The sequence below is a fragment of the Pinus tabuliformis genome, chromosome 1_1, assembly GCF_031772625.1.
Source record: "Pinus tabuliformis cultivar Carrire ecotype Pingquan chromosome 1_1, CPIR1, whole genome shotgun sequence".
Classification (NCBI taxonomy): domain Eukaryota; kingdom Viridiplantae; phylum Streptophyta; class Pinopsida; order Pinales; family Pinaceae; genus Pinus; species Pinus tabuliformis.
In genome coordinates this window covers 592721601-592733193 of record NC_142297.1, presented here as the reverse complement: position 1 = coordinate 592733193, position 11593 = coordinate 592721601, and positions in this window count along the sequence as shown.

Sequence of the window (11593 nt, the reverse complement as noted above, 5' to 3'; positions counted from 1 at the left end):
ACCTGGAAACTTGTCCAGTATTAAGATGCATCTAGACATTGACTTGTTCTATAGCTTTCTGCAGTGCCCATTGTTACAGTTTACACTTCAGGTTTGGTTGATTCTTTTCTTTATTCGATACAGTGGTTAGATAGAAACGTTCATTGGCATTGTTCTTTAGTCCATGAAACCTTACCTTACTTAGAAGGGGTTGATTGGTGCAGGAACAACATTTCGAGCTTTACAGATCATCCATCCGTCTTTTATGTTGCTCACGGAATGTGGAAGTAAGAAATGTGAGATAAGAGAAGTCAACAGTTCCTCACTGATGTATATTTGTCTGCAAATACATAGAATATGAGATTCTGATTTTTAACTGTGTTGATGCAATTTAATTTTGCTTTCTCATCTAAATTATCTGATTGAATCCTCTGTAGTGAGTTAGTAATATATTTTGGGACAAATTGCATTACCTGTACTAAAACACATCCTAACATGGAATATTGCCCGCGTATGGTTTGCATTTATGTTCTGTACATTCAAATTTACATGATTTATGGTTCTATGGACAACGCTGGATAGTTCTTTCTAATTCTTGATCACTATGTGGATCCAATACATTGAACTTGGAGCATTGCTGACAAATGAAGAGGATTTTAAAAGAAAAATTATGCCTTCATCTGATCTACAACCTGTGAGGGAAATTTTACTTCTATCTAGCTCAGGCTGCCCCTCCATAAAACACTACCTTTTGGTAGCAAAAGTGGAAAAAGGCAAACCTCTAGAGCTGGAGGCGAATGAAGAGGAACAGGGCAAACTTTCCAGAGCTGGGAGGGAATGAAGGGGAGCAGTTGGAGTCTAACATAGGTGGACCAAAAGTGAGTCATGTTCAACTCAAGGAGACAAGGATGAGCTGGTCTGGTGATTCTCTACCCCCAGACTCGGTTTCAATGCAATGCAATGTTTGTTAACGGATCGGCCTGATGGAATCTAATGGCAGTGGAAACCACTTTGGAAAATCAAGTCCCCATTAAAAGCATGAAGCAAGGATCTTCATGTGGCTAGCCATATAGAACAAGGCCCTACTCTGTGTAAGTACTACATGGTACAGAAGAGGATTGGACATGGGCCAAGTTGATGTACTTTATACAAGCTGGATGAGGAAGCTATAGGAGATCATCTTGCCCATATTCTTCCCCATTGTGGGCTGGAATGGATAGCCTGATACGAGTAGGAGGTGTTGGGCAAGGTGAAACTAAAGTAGTAAGTTTTACACAGTGGCAGTAGAAGCCAGATTTAAAAGAGTTCAAAGCTTTACTCTTGATAGTTGGGAATTTGGTTTGCAATGAATGTTGATGCTTTTGAAGGGAGATTCATCCCACCTTTCCAATGTGCATCCCAGCACAAATTTATATTTGCTAGTTATATAACTCTTCCCAAAGCAATGCCTGAGAGGCAGCCTTTTCACGATTTTGATGGAGCAAGCCAAGGATCTCCTCCCAAATATAAATATAAAGCAAGTGGCATAATTTTTTTTAAGACACCCACTTTTTCAGGGTCAAGGCCAGATGGGGAGAGGAATTTGACAGTTATGCTAAGCTCCTTGCTTTGAAATTGCTTATTAATATACTTTGTAAAAAGGGGTTCAAGCTTCAGATTTTTGGTGGTAATAAATTTGATGAAGGGTGAATTTACGGTGGGGAAATTGTCTTAATTCTGATTTTTGATGAGTTAAAAGGTCAATTTCTAACTCCATTTCTTTTTTCATCATGCCTACAGAGAACTCAACTCTGAAATTGATCTCTGGTGATTCAATTGGTGGTAATAATTTGGATGAAGGATGAATTTAGAATGGGGATCTGGTCTGAATTCAATCTTTGGTGACTCAATTGATGGTAATAATTTGGATGAAGGGTGAATTTAGAATGGGGATTTGGTCTTAATCCTGATCTTTCATAAGTTAAAAGGTCAATTTCTGTTTTTAACTCCATTTCCTTTTTAACAAATCATGTTTACGAAAAACTCCACTATGAAAATGATGTCTTTCTAAAGCAAGACTATAGATTTTCTTAGCTGGTTTGTTTTAGAAGTTAAGGAGGGCAAGCTATTTCAAAATGAATTCTTTCAGTCTTGTGACTCACAGTAGCTAGAAGTCGCCTCCAAATTGGTCTTGATCCTCTGTTATATATACTTGTGGGCAAAAGCTCCTGATATTATTTAATGGCTCATGTTTGACAGCTTAATTCCCTTTGTTACAAGATGAATGCCATATGTTGGGAGAGTTGTGATTTCTCTTTTTCAAAAGTTATCCTTTTCTTTGGATGTTATATCATGGGGATATTAATGTGATTTTGATGAGATTTTTGAACCTGTTTTGACAATTTGTGATTTTTATGAGCAATATTAGGATCACACTGTAGGCTCTCTTTAGACAGATCTTGAGCCTACTCAAGCATAAAATTCTAGAAGGGAATACTCTTGAAATGCTTTGTGCATATGCAGAAAGTAAAGCTAAGCTATTTTAACATTTGACCATTTATTCATGGAACAGATTTACTAATTAATAGTTGGTCCTTATTAAGGAACTTCAATGAGGATGACACGCCTTCCATCTCTCACTACACTGTTAATGCCCACTTTGGCCTAGGAGATTATATTTCACAACATTTCTAGCTTCATAGGCCAAGGAAAAAATTACATCTCTTCCTTCCTTAAGAGCTTAAACCACCTGCCTGGTTGCATGATATTGTTCACGCGACCGATAATCTCCATAATCATTTGACAATCTTATTGTCCAAAATCAATTCTTTGTTGAAGGCATAAGATAAGATTCATATATTTTCTTTATTTTCCAAATATTTTAAAAATGATCCAAAGATATATATTTTTTTCTTAAATATTTAAAAAAAATCAAAAAGTCAAAATTTGATTTTCTAAATATTTAAAAAATATCAAAAGTCAAATTTTGATGTAAAGAAATCTTTTACTTTACAATGAATTTAATGCACAGACAAATATGATGTCTTTACAAATGAATCTCATCTCTTTTATTATAAATAGGATATGTCTATATAAATGAATCTTATCTCTTTTTATTATAAATAGGAGAATATGAAAATATTTTTTTATTATAAATGAATTTAATGCAAAGTCAAATATGATCTCTATACAAGTGAATCTCGTTTACTTTATTGTCTAAAATCATTTTTTTTTGTTCTTGTTGTTGAAGGCATAAGACAAGATTCATATATTTTTTTGATTTTCTAAATATTTTAAAAATATCAGTATATATATATATATATATATATATATATATATATATATATATATATATATATATTCTTTAAATATTTTAAAGAGATGGAAATTCAAATTTTGATTTTCTAAATATTTTGAAAATATCAAATGGGAAATCTTTTTTTTACAATAAATTTAATGCAAAGACAAATATGATATTTATATTAATGAATCTCTATCTCTTTTATTATAAATAGGAGAATAGGAGACAACGCCACATGATGTAACCTATCAGTAGGTCAATTTAGTCCTAATAAATAAAGTAATAATAAATGCTTATTAGAGTTTTAACCGTCCTCATCTTTTAAAAATGTTTTGCCTTTAGAGTTTGTAATTGAGACTGTGTCTTCAACTTAATCATAATAAATAAAGTAATAATAAATCTTTATTAGAGTTTTAATATAGCCCTCATCTTTTAAAAATGTTTTGCCTTTAAAGTTTGTAATTGAGATTGTGTCTTCATGAACCATTCATTTTCCATTTAGCCTTTTCAAAATGCATGTTCTTCCACTAATTTTAGCTTTTCAATTCTATTCTAAAGTGATATAGAATGCTGATCTATAAATTTTTCTAATCTAAGATCAATTTTCATTCTTCATACAATTTTAGAAGTTTCGTTTGCACTAGCATATTTTATCTCAAAACCTTTTTTTAGACAATATACATCCTATGAATCTGGGAACACAAATCTAACTGATATGCCACTTGTCCAATCCTATGAATAATCTTGTAGATTTCCATTAAATTTTGTAGCTATGTTTTTTTTCTTCTTTTGCTTGAATATAAATTTTTTGTAAGATTGTAGTCTCAAAAATACCCAATCAATTTTCTCAAATTTTTCTTCATTTACATGTTGATTTGCTTCTTGTTTTGCGCTATTTGAAGGTTTTACTTGAGAATTGTTAAAGTTTCTAGTCTTTTCCATTTGTAACTCTATTGCATGTACTTTGGATTTATCTTGCAAAAAGTATGAGATACTAGGAGATGTATATCTATAAATGACCTCAAATGGGGACATTTTAGTAAATGTGTGATAGGTGGAATTATATGACCATTCTGCCAAAATCAACTACTTCATCCATTGAGTTTTCTTATCTAAATCATAACATCGTAGATAACTCTCTAAACATGTGTTAACTATTTTTATTTGACCCTTTGTTTGTGAATAAAACTTTGAACTCATATCTAGTGTTATTCCACTCATTTTTCATAATCCTTTTAAAAAGTTAATGAATTTTTGGTCTCTTTCACTTACTATTACTTTCGGAAAACCATGAAGTTTTTGAACTTCTTTCATGAACACTTTCGTTGCTTGGCTTGTTATATATGTACTTTGAATTCTAAAAATGTGCATATGTTGTGAGTCTATCAACAAGCACAAAAATGATGCCCTTGCCTTTAAATTTTGGTAACCTTGAAATGAAGTCTATTGATATCTCTTCCATCTTTGATTAAGTATGTTTAATGGAAAAAGTAGCCTTGGAGACTTTATTGTCTCCCCTTTATTTTTTTACAAGTTTTTGAATATTTTTCTTTATGCATTAAAAAAAATGATCTTTTGATATGTTTTAAGAAACCCTGCATGTCTTGGATCTTGGATCATGTAATTCTCTTAATATTTGTTGCCTCAACTATGATTAAGGGTATGAAAACATTCTACCCCTGTATACTAAAGTATATCTCCCCTCCACTCACAATGCTCCATATAGTTCATCCCTTTATCCATTGTGTTTTTTGTTTAGAACTGTTGTCAGTTTTCCATTTATGGTGAGCTTTTGCTAGCCACTTATGGATAGAATGTGTATTAGAATATGAACTTGAGGTTTCTTTTATTTTATAAAGAACATTTGCTACTACATTGTCCTTCCATTTTCTGTAGATTATTTCAAAATCAAACCCTTGTGCTTTTGCTACTCTTCTAATGACAATATTTGCTCCAAGATTACTTTAGGATATCATGGTTTGTCTTGACTTTAATGTTCTCCTAATGAGACATTGTTATCATTTTTTATTGCATGTAAAATTGCTTCTATTTCTACTACACGTTGATTTCACCAAGTCTTTTCCCTTGAATTGTTTGCTTTAAAAAACCAATAGTCTTCCTTTTGTGTCAATATTTCTCTAATTTCTTGGATGCATCATGTTTTTTTGTGAGTGTTTTACAAAACTTAGGCATTGCCAATACTGGTAAAGAAGACACACACTTGATCTTAAAAAAATATACCACTATATCAAATTAAGAAAAGAAACCATTCCAAAAATAACTTCTAGAACACAAATAATACTGTGAGTTCTTAGTCATGCCTTTAGGGTTGACTAATGCTTCTACTTTTCAAAGCTTTATGATCAAATATTTTTGACCCCATATTGAAAAAATTGTGTTGGTTTTCTCTGATGATATACTTATCTATAGAAAATAATAGGAAGACCACATTAACCATGTGGATAAAGTTCTACAAATTCTCAAGAACAATTAAATGTATGTAAAAATATCCAAATGTCCTTGTGGGAAACAAGAAGTAGAGTATTTAGGTCATATTGTTTCAAAGGAAGGAGTTAAAGTGGATCCTCAAAAGATCCAATCCATTACAAAATGACATTTTCTCAAGAACATCAAGAGTCTTAGGGGATTGTTGGGACTTGAAAGATATTATTAAAAATTTGTTAAAAATTATGCACACATTACAAACCCACTCACATCTCTCTCAAAAAAAAAAATATTTGTATTGAATGATGAGACTACTTTGGCATTCCATTTAACTTTCATAAAATAAAGTTTAACCACAACTCCTTTGCTACCCTTTCTATTTTATGATAGTTGATGGCTTGAGAAGGTCTGGATTTTAACTCTTTGCCATTCATATTGAATTCCTCTCAATTCAAATCTCATGAATAATTCATTGTAGTTTGTCGAAATTTTACCTAATGTTCACAACCATGGAATCCATAGAACATCTACACCTCCAATGGAAATGGCATACATTGGGCTTACCAAATTATATTCTCCCATACTTAGTTTAATGTGGTGGTATTTTTCCCATACTTAATAGCTTGGATATACCAAGCTATTGAGACACTTTGCTAATATTTTATAAATGGAGTGATAGTTACTTCCTTAGTGAATAAGCGCCATGACCTTTTGCTTCTCAATGTAACCTACAATCTTCAAGGTTTGAGGTGATGAAAAACTTGCCAATGCATGCATAGATATTTCACACATGGATAAAACAATATTGTGCACAATTTCAACTTCTATGTCTGCATTTTTAAGTTGACAAGTTCTTTTTCATTTCATTGTGAAGATGTTTCCATTTTCTCTCTATCATTAGTTTTCAAGGTGAACACTTTTGTTTCTTGGCATTTATGCTCTTTTGATCCTTTGCTGTTACAACCAAAGGATATACATTTTTCTCTTATTTCCTTTATTTTATTCTATGATATTCAAGTAGGTTGAGTTAGGGTTGTCCTATGAATCTCAAACAATCTTTGCTTCATGCATATGGTCCCACCAGTAGACTTGTTTGTAGCATTATTCTTGGCTTGAATATGACTATTCAATTGCATAGCTTCCATAATATTTTCATGATGTTCTAGGAAAAGCTCATGTTTAATATCTTATTTTAATCCAGCCATGTAAGCTTCCAACAAATGTTCATCACTTATGTTATCCATCCTTGTGGCCAATACTCAAAATTTTGAACTTTAATTTTCGATATCACCTAAGTACTTGATTCTTGTCAATTGACTAAAGTAGTCTTGTTCCCAAACTTTTCCATATTGTGCTTCTAAGTCTATTGTAAATAAACCCAAAGTATAAGAATAGAAAAAAGGCTTTCTTTTAACTACCCATTTATACCATTGATAGCGTTATATTTCAAAATTCGAAGTTGTTATGTGAATCATTTGTTTATCATCTATAATATTATACAACTCAAAATATTTATTTATTTGTTTCACCTAGGTAAAGATATTTGTTCCTTCAAACTTCTTTAATTCAACCTCGAGAAATTTCATACTGTTTGGAGACAATCCATAAGTAACTCCACTATTTAGAGTTAAATCTTTCTGACAAATTCTTATCTTTAGAAACTTTAACAACATGGATATTACCTTTATTTTCGTGAATCACTTCAAACATGATCAATTTTAGGGAGCCTTTCATAGAGGGCTTGTACGATCTTATGCTCCAATTTTCCATATTTTTCTCCATTTCCTTATTTTCATCCATCTTTTGTTTCAATCATTCCACCATTTTTTTTTGTTTTTTTTGTTTTCTTTTTTTCCATATCCTATTTAATTGATTCTTATATTTGTGACAATTCAACCTTTCTTAACATAGTGTCAATTATTTTCTTAATTTGAATATCTAAATTGAATACTTGATGTTGCATGTCTTCTATTTCTTCATCAGTCATGATTGAGTTTTCTAGAAGTTTAATTGGTGAAGTAACTCTTGGGTGTTTCTTTGGAGCCATGTGAGAAAAATAATGCCCCTCTTTTATCTCTTTATCACAACTATGGTGAGCTCAATAGAGAAAGTTATTAGTTCTGAGGGAAAAGGAGTGTTAGGTGTTATAGTCGTTTGATATACATGTGTGGTTCAATAGTAGTGCTTGGTTCAATCATGCCCTTAGTTGTACTACTCAACTACATATGCACTAAATATTGGCCTCACTAAACATTGTTCTCAATGTACTATAACAATTAGGTGTTGAAAATTGCAACAAGAAATTCTCAATTTGATTTTTCCTTGATCAAATTGATAAAATTTGAATTTCCACATCAACAAACAACTTGAATGATGTTAACTTGTGTGACATGGCTTATGTCACCCAGTTTACTCAGTAAATTTGAGTTGAAGGAGTTAGAGTTCAATTTTGCATGTGTGATTACTAATGTGTAGCAATCAAGGCCATTTATTTCATTTCCAGTTAAACTAGTTCCAACTTCATGAGCAATTGCAAATATACAACCTAATTTCTACATGGTATCAAAGCAGGCTTCACATTAAAACAACAAATTCAAAGTCGTTTCTCATAGGTTCAAATTTGAAGATCAGTGTAGCGAGATTTATTCAGAACTGAGAAGATGGCCTTCAATGGACTAAGGCTAGAGTACCCAAAATACTGAATGCCTGGGTACCCAAAATACTGAAGCTTGACCGTTGTAGTTGACATTTTCAAAAAAATTAGCTGGATTTTTTCAAAATCATGTTGTAATTTCTATCATTTTCTATGCAAAATTAAGGCACTCAAAATTCTAAAATTTGACAACTCTAATCCACTTTTTCAAAAAATTTAGCTAGATTTGTTCAAAATCATGCTGGAATTTTTATTATTATCATGATGGCTCCGACAATTTTTCATGCATTTTCAAATATGGAATGATGACCATGATGTTGTTCACAATGTCGTATCGTTTTTTTCCCTCTTCCATTATAATATAATAGTATTTTCTAATAACACCATAAATAGGTAGCATATGAAAAAATTACATCTCGGAAGGCAAAAAAAAAATAATGTACAAAAACATGTTCACATAAACAAAAACAACTACATGGATAATAGATAACCTCTACATGACATTACTATTATTTACCAAATAGCCATATTCGAATACACATAACTAATCATTTCAAGTATAACTCATTATCATCCACCCTAGCTTTCAACAATGTCCATTCACATGTTGCTATTTTTCCACACACTACTATTATTTACAAAATATCAATATTCAAAATACACATAACTAATACTTTCAACTCTAAGTCATTATCATCCACCCTTTCTTTCAACAATGTCCATTTACATGTCGCTATTCTTTCACAAACTATTATTATTTACAAAATATCCATTTTCAGAATACACATAATTAATTATTGCAATTGTAACTCATTATCATCCACCCTTGCTTTCAACAATGTCCATTCACATGTCCCTATCCTTCCCCACTCTATGCTATTCTTCCCCACTTTATGCTATTCTTCCCCACTCTATACATGTCCCTATTCTTCCCCACTCTATGCTATTCTTCACCACTCTATGCCTTACGGCGTTTCCTTTGCAACATAAGGTGCAAATGCTAGTACAATTAACTATCAATTTATTAATTTTTATATATGACTAGCGAGTCTGGGACAGCGATGATATCTACGTCGGGACAGCGGTGATTCAGAAACACATCATGGGAGGTGGATGGCGCGGGTAAAGTTAACGTGTGCCATTGGATACAGAATAACAAAAAAGCAAAAATGTGCGCTCCACCTCAATATTTGTGTTGTATTTATATTATAATATTAGAACTATAATTAATAATTGTAATTATATTATATTTATAATTATAACTCTCACTATAATTATAATTATATTTACATTATTATATTATAATTATAATATAGTTATAATGGTATAATTAATAAATATATAATTCCAATTGAGATTAATAATATATAATTATAATAATAATAAATATTATTATTATTATTATCATCTAATTTTAAAGTCAAAACTGAGCCAAATACCAAATTGGTGTATAAGACCTCTTTGTTTATAGGATAAGGGACCCACTTTCTCTCAGCGATTTAACTGTTAAGTCTACAAAGGCATACATACTCTACTCCCTATTATTATTATTATAAAAGAAAGAGATTATTAAGTCTACAAAGGCATACATACTCTACCCCCTATTATTATTATAAATCAAAGTGTTTATTGATATTATTAAACAAAGAGATTATTAATAATATAAATGAAAGCATTATAAACTTCGAGAAATAATATTGAATCCAAAAGATAAATATTATAATTATCATTATAATAATAATTGTATTATAAACCTAACAAAACTAAATATATAATCATATAATTATAATAATAATTATTTTATAAAATATTATTATTATTATTATATTATAATAATGATTATAAATAAAGGGTTTATTAATATTATTAAACAAAGTCCCGGATGTGGGTGTTTGAGGTGGATTTAAATACGAAAGGATAGGGGTGGGGCAAGGTGGATCGACACTTGCCCACCTAATACAGAATGTTAAATACAGGTATGGCAGTTGGCTCTTGGCATGCGTGCAGAACAAGGTTTATCGCCCCCATTCTAGCAATTTCGGTTCAAACATAATGTCTACAGTGTTGGTTCTCCCTTACGCACGCTCTGACCTGCATCAGAAGGAAGTGTTCTTCAATGCCACAGTAATGAACGGAGCATCTTGAGGTGCGCCAAAGGAGGATAAACCCAGGCTTTGGGTCGGGTATGCGGTGAATTCTTCTTTGTTGCATAATTCGATATATTCTCTCACCTCTGGTCTCATTACTGAATTCCGGCTGTTTGATATGAACTTGAAATTCCTGAGGTCTATCGAAATCTACTTGGGAAGGTTACGCTGGTGCTTGGCTCAGCCCTCTTGGCGGAGCGGTTCTTGTTCCTCCCATCGTCCCTTTCATGGGTTTCGAGCGGTTGTTTTGATGTCTTTGTCTTGCTGATTCAATTTCTTGTCTCAGGCCTAGACTCTGGTTTCAGGCAGTGGGATGTTGGTCCTGTCACTCCTGAGGCCTCTCGGGCTTGGCTAGGAAGGGATATTTCCACGCCCCACATTGTTCTCTCGGCGAAGCTACTTCAGCTTTCCCGTTGGCTTCTTTCCTGGTCCTTAGGTCTTTGCTACGATTTTCTCCCAATCTGCTAGCAAAGCTACTGCCATCTCCCGGTCCTTGTTGTTGCTCTGCCTACCTGGTATCTTGTTGCTACTCTCTCCCAGATGCCTCGCTTGCGTCAAAGAATGGGGTGCCGAAGAGGCCAGCCCTGGCGCGTGCCTTCCAGTTCGTCCTTTGACTTGCCTTCCCTCTCCAGTGAGCTGTTTACAGGCCGCTACCCCAACACCCGAAGTGGGAGCGGGCGGCTCCATTCCTCTCGCCTCCACACTGGGCCTCCTTGCATGTCTAGCTCTGCAATCTTCTCCATTAACAGCTCTCTAAATTGCCCCAGAATAACTGCTCATATCTCAGTGGTTTTCCATGAGGCTGATCAGACAGAGGCCTCTGAAACTTATTGGAGAGGCTTGGGGGAAATCTCTGTTCCTTCCTCCTCCCGCCAGCTTGGAAATGAAAATGCGTCTTGGCAGGATTTGAATGTTCAGGTTAGCAGCGCTCAGGATGTGGTGATGGCGCCAGTTGACCCTGGTCCCTCTGATCAGCATGTGGCTCAAGCCAGGGATATGCAAGATTATGGTTGGTGCCGTATCGAGGAAGAGCCTCCAGATGACTATTTCACTCTCCTAGGCCTCGTCTTCATGCAGCGTGTTCCTTAC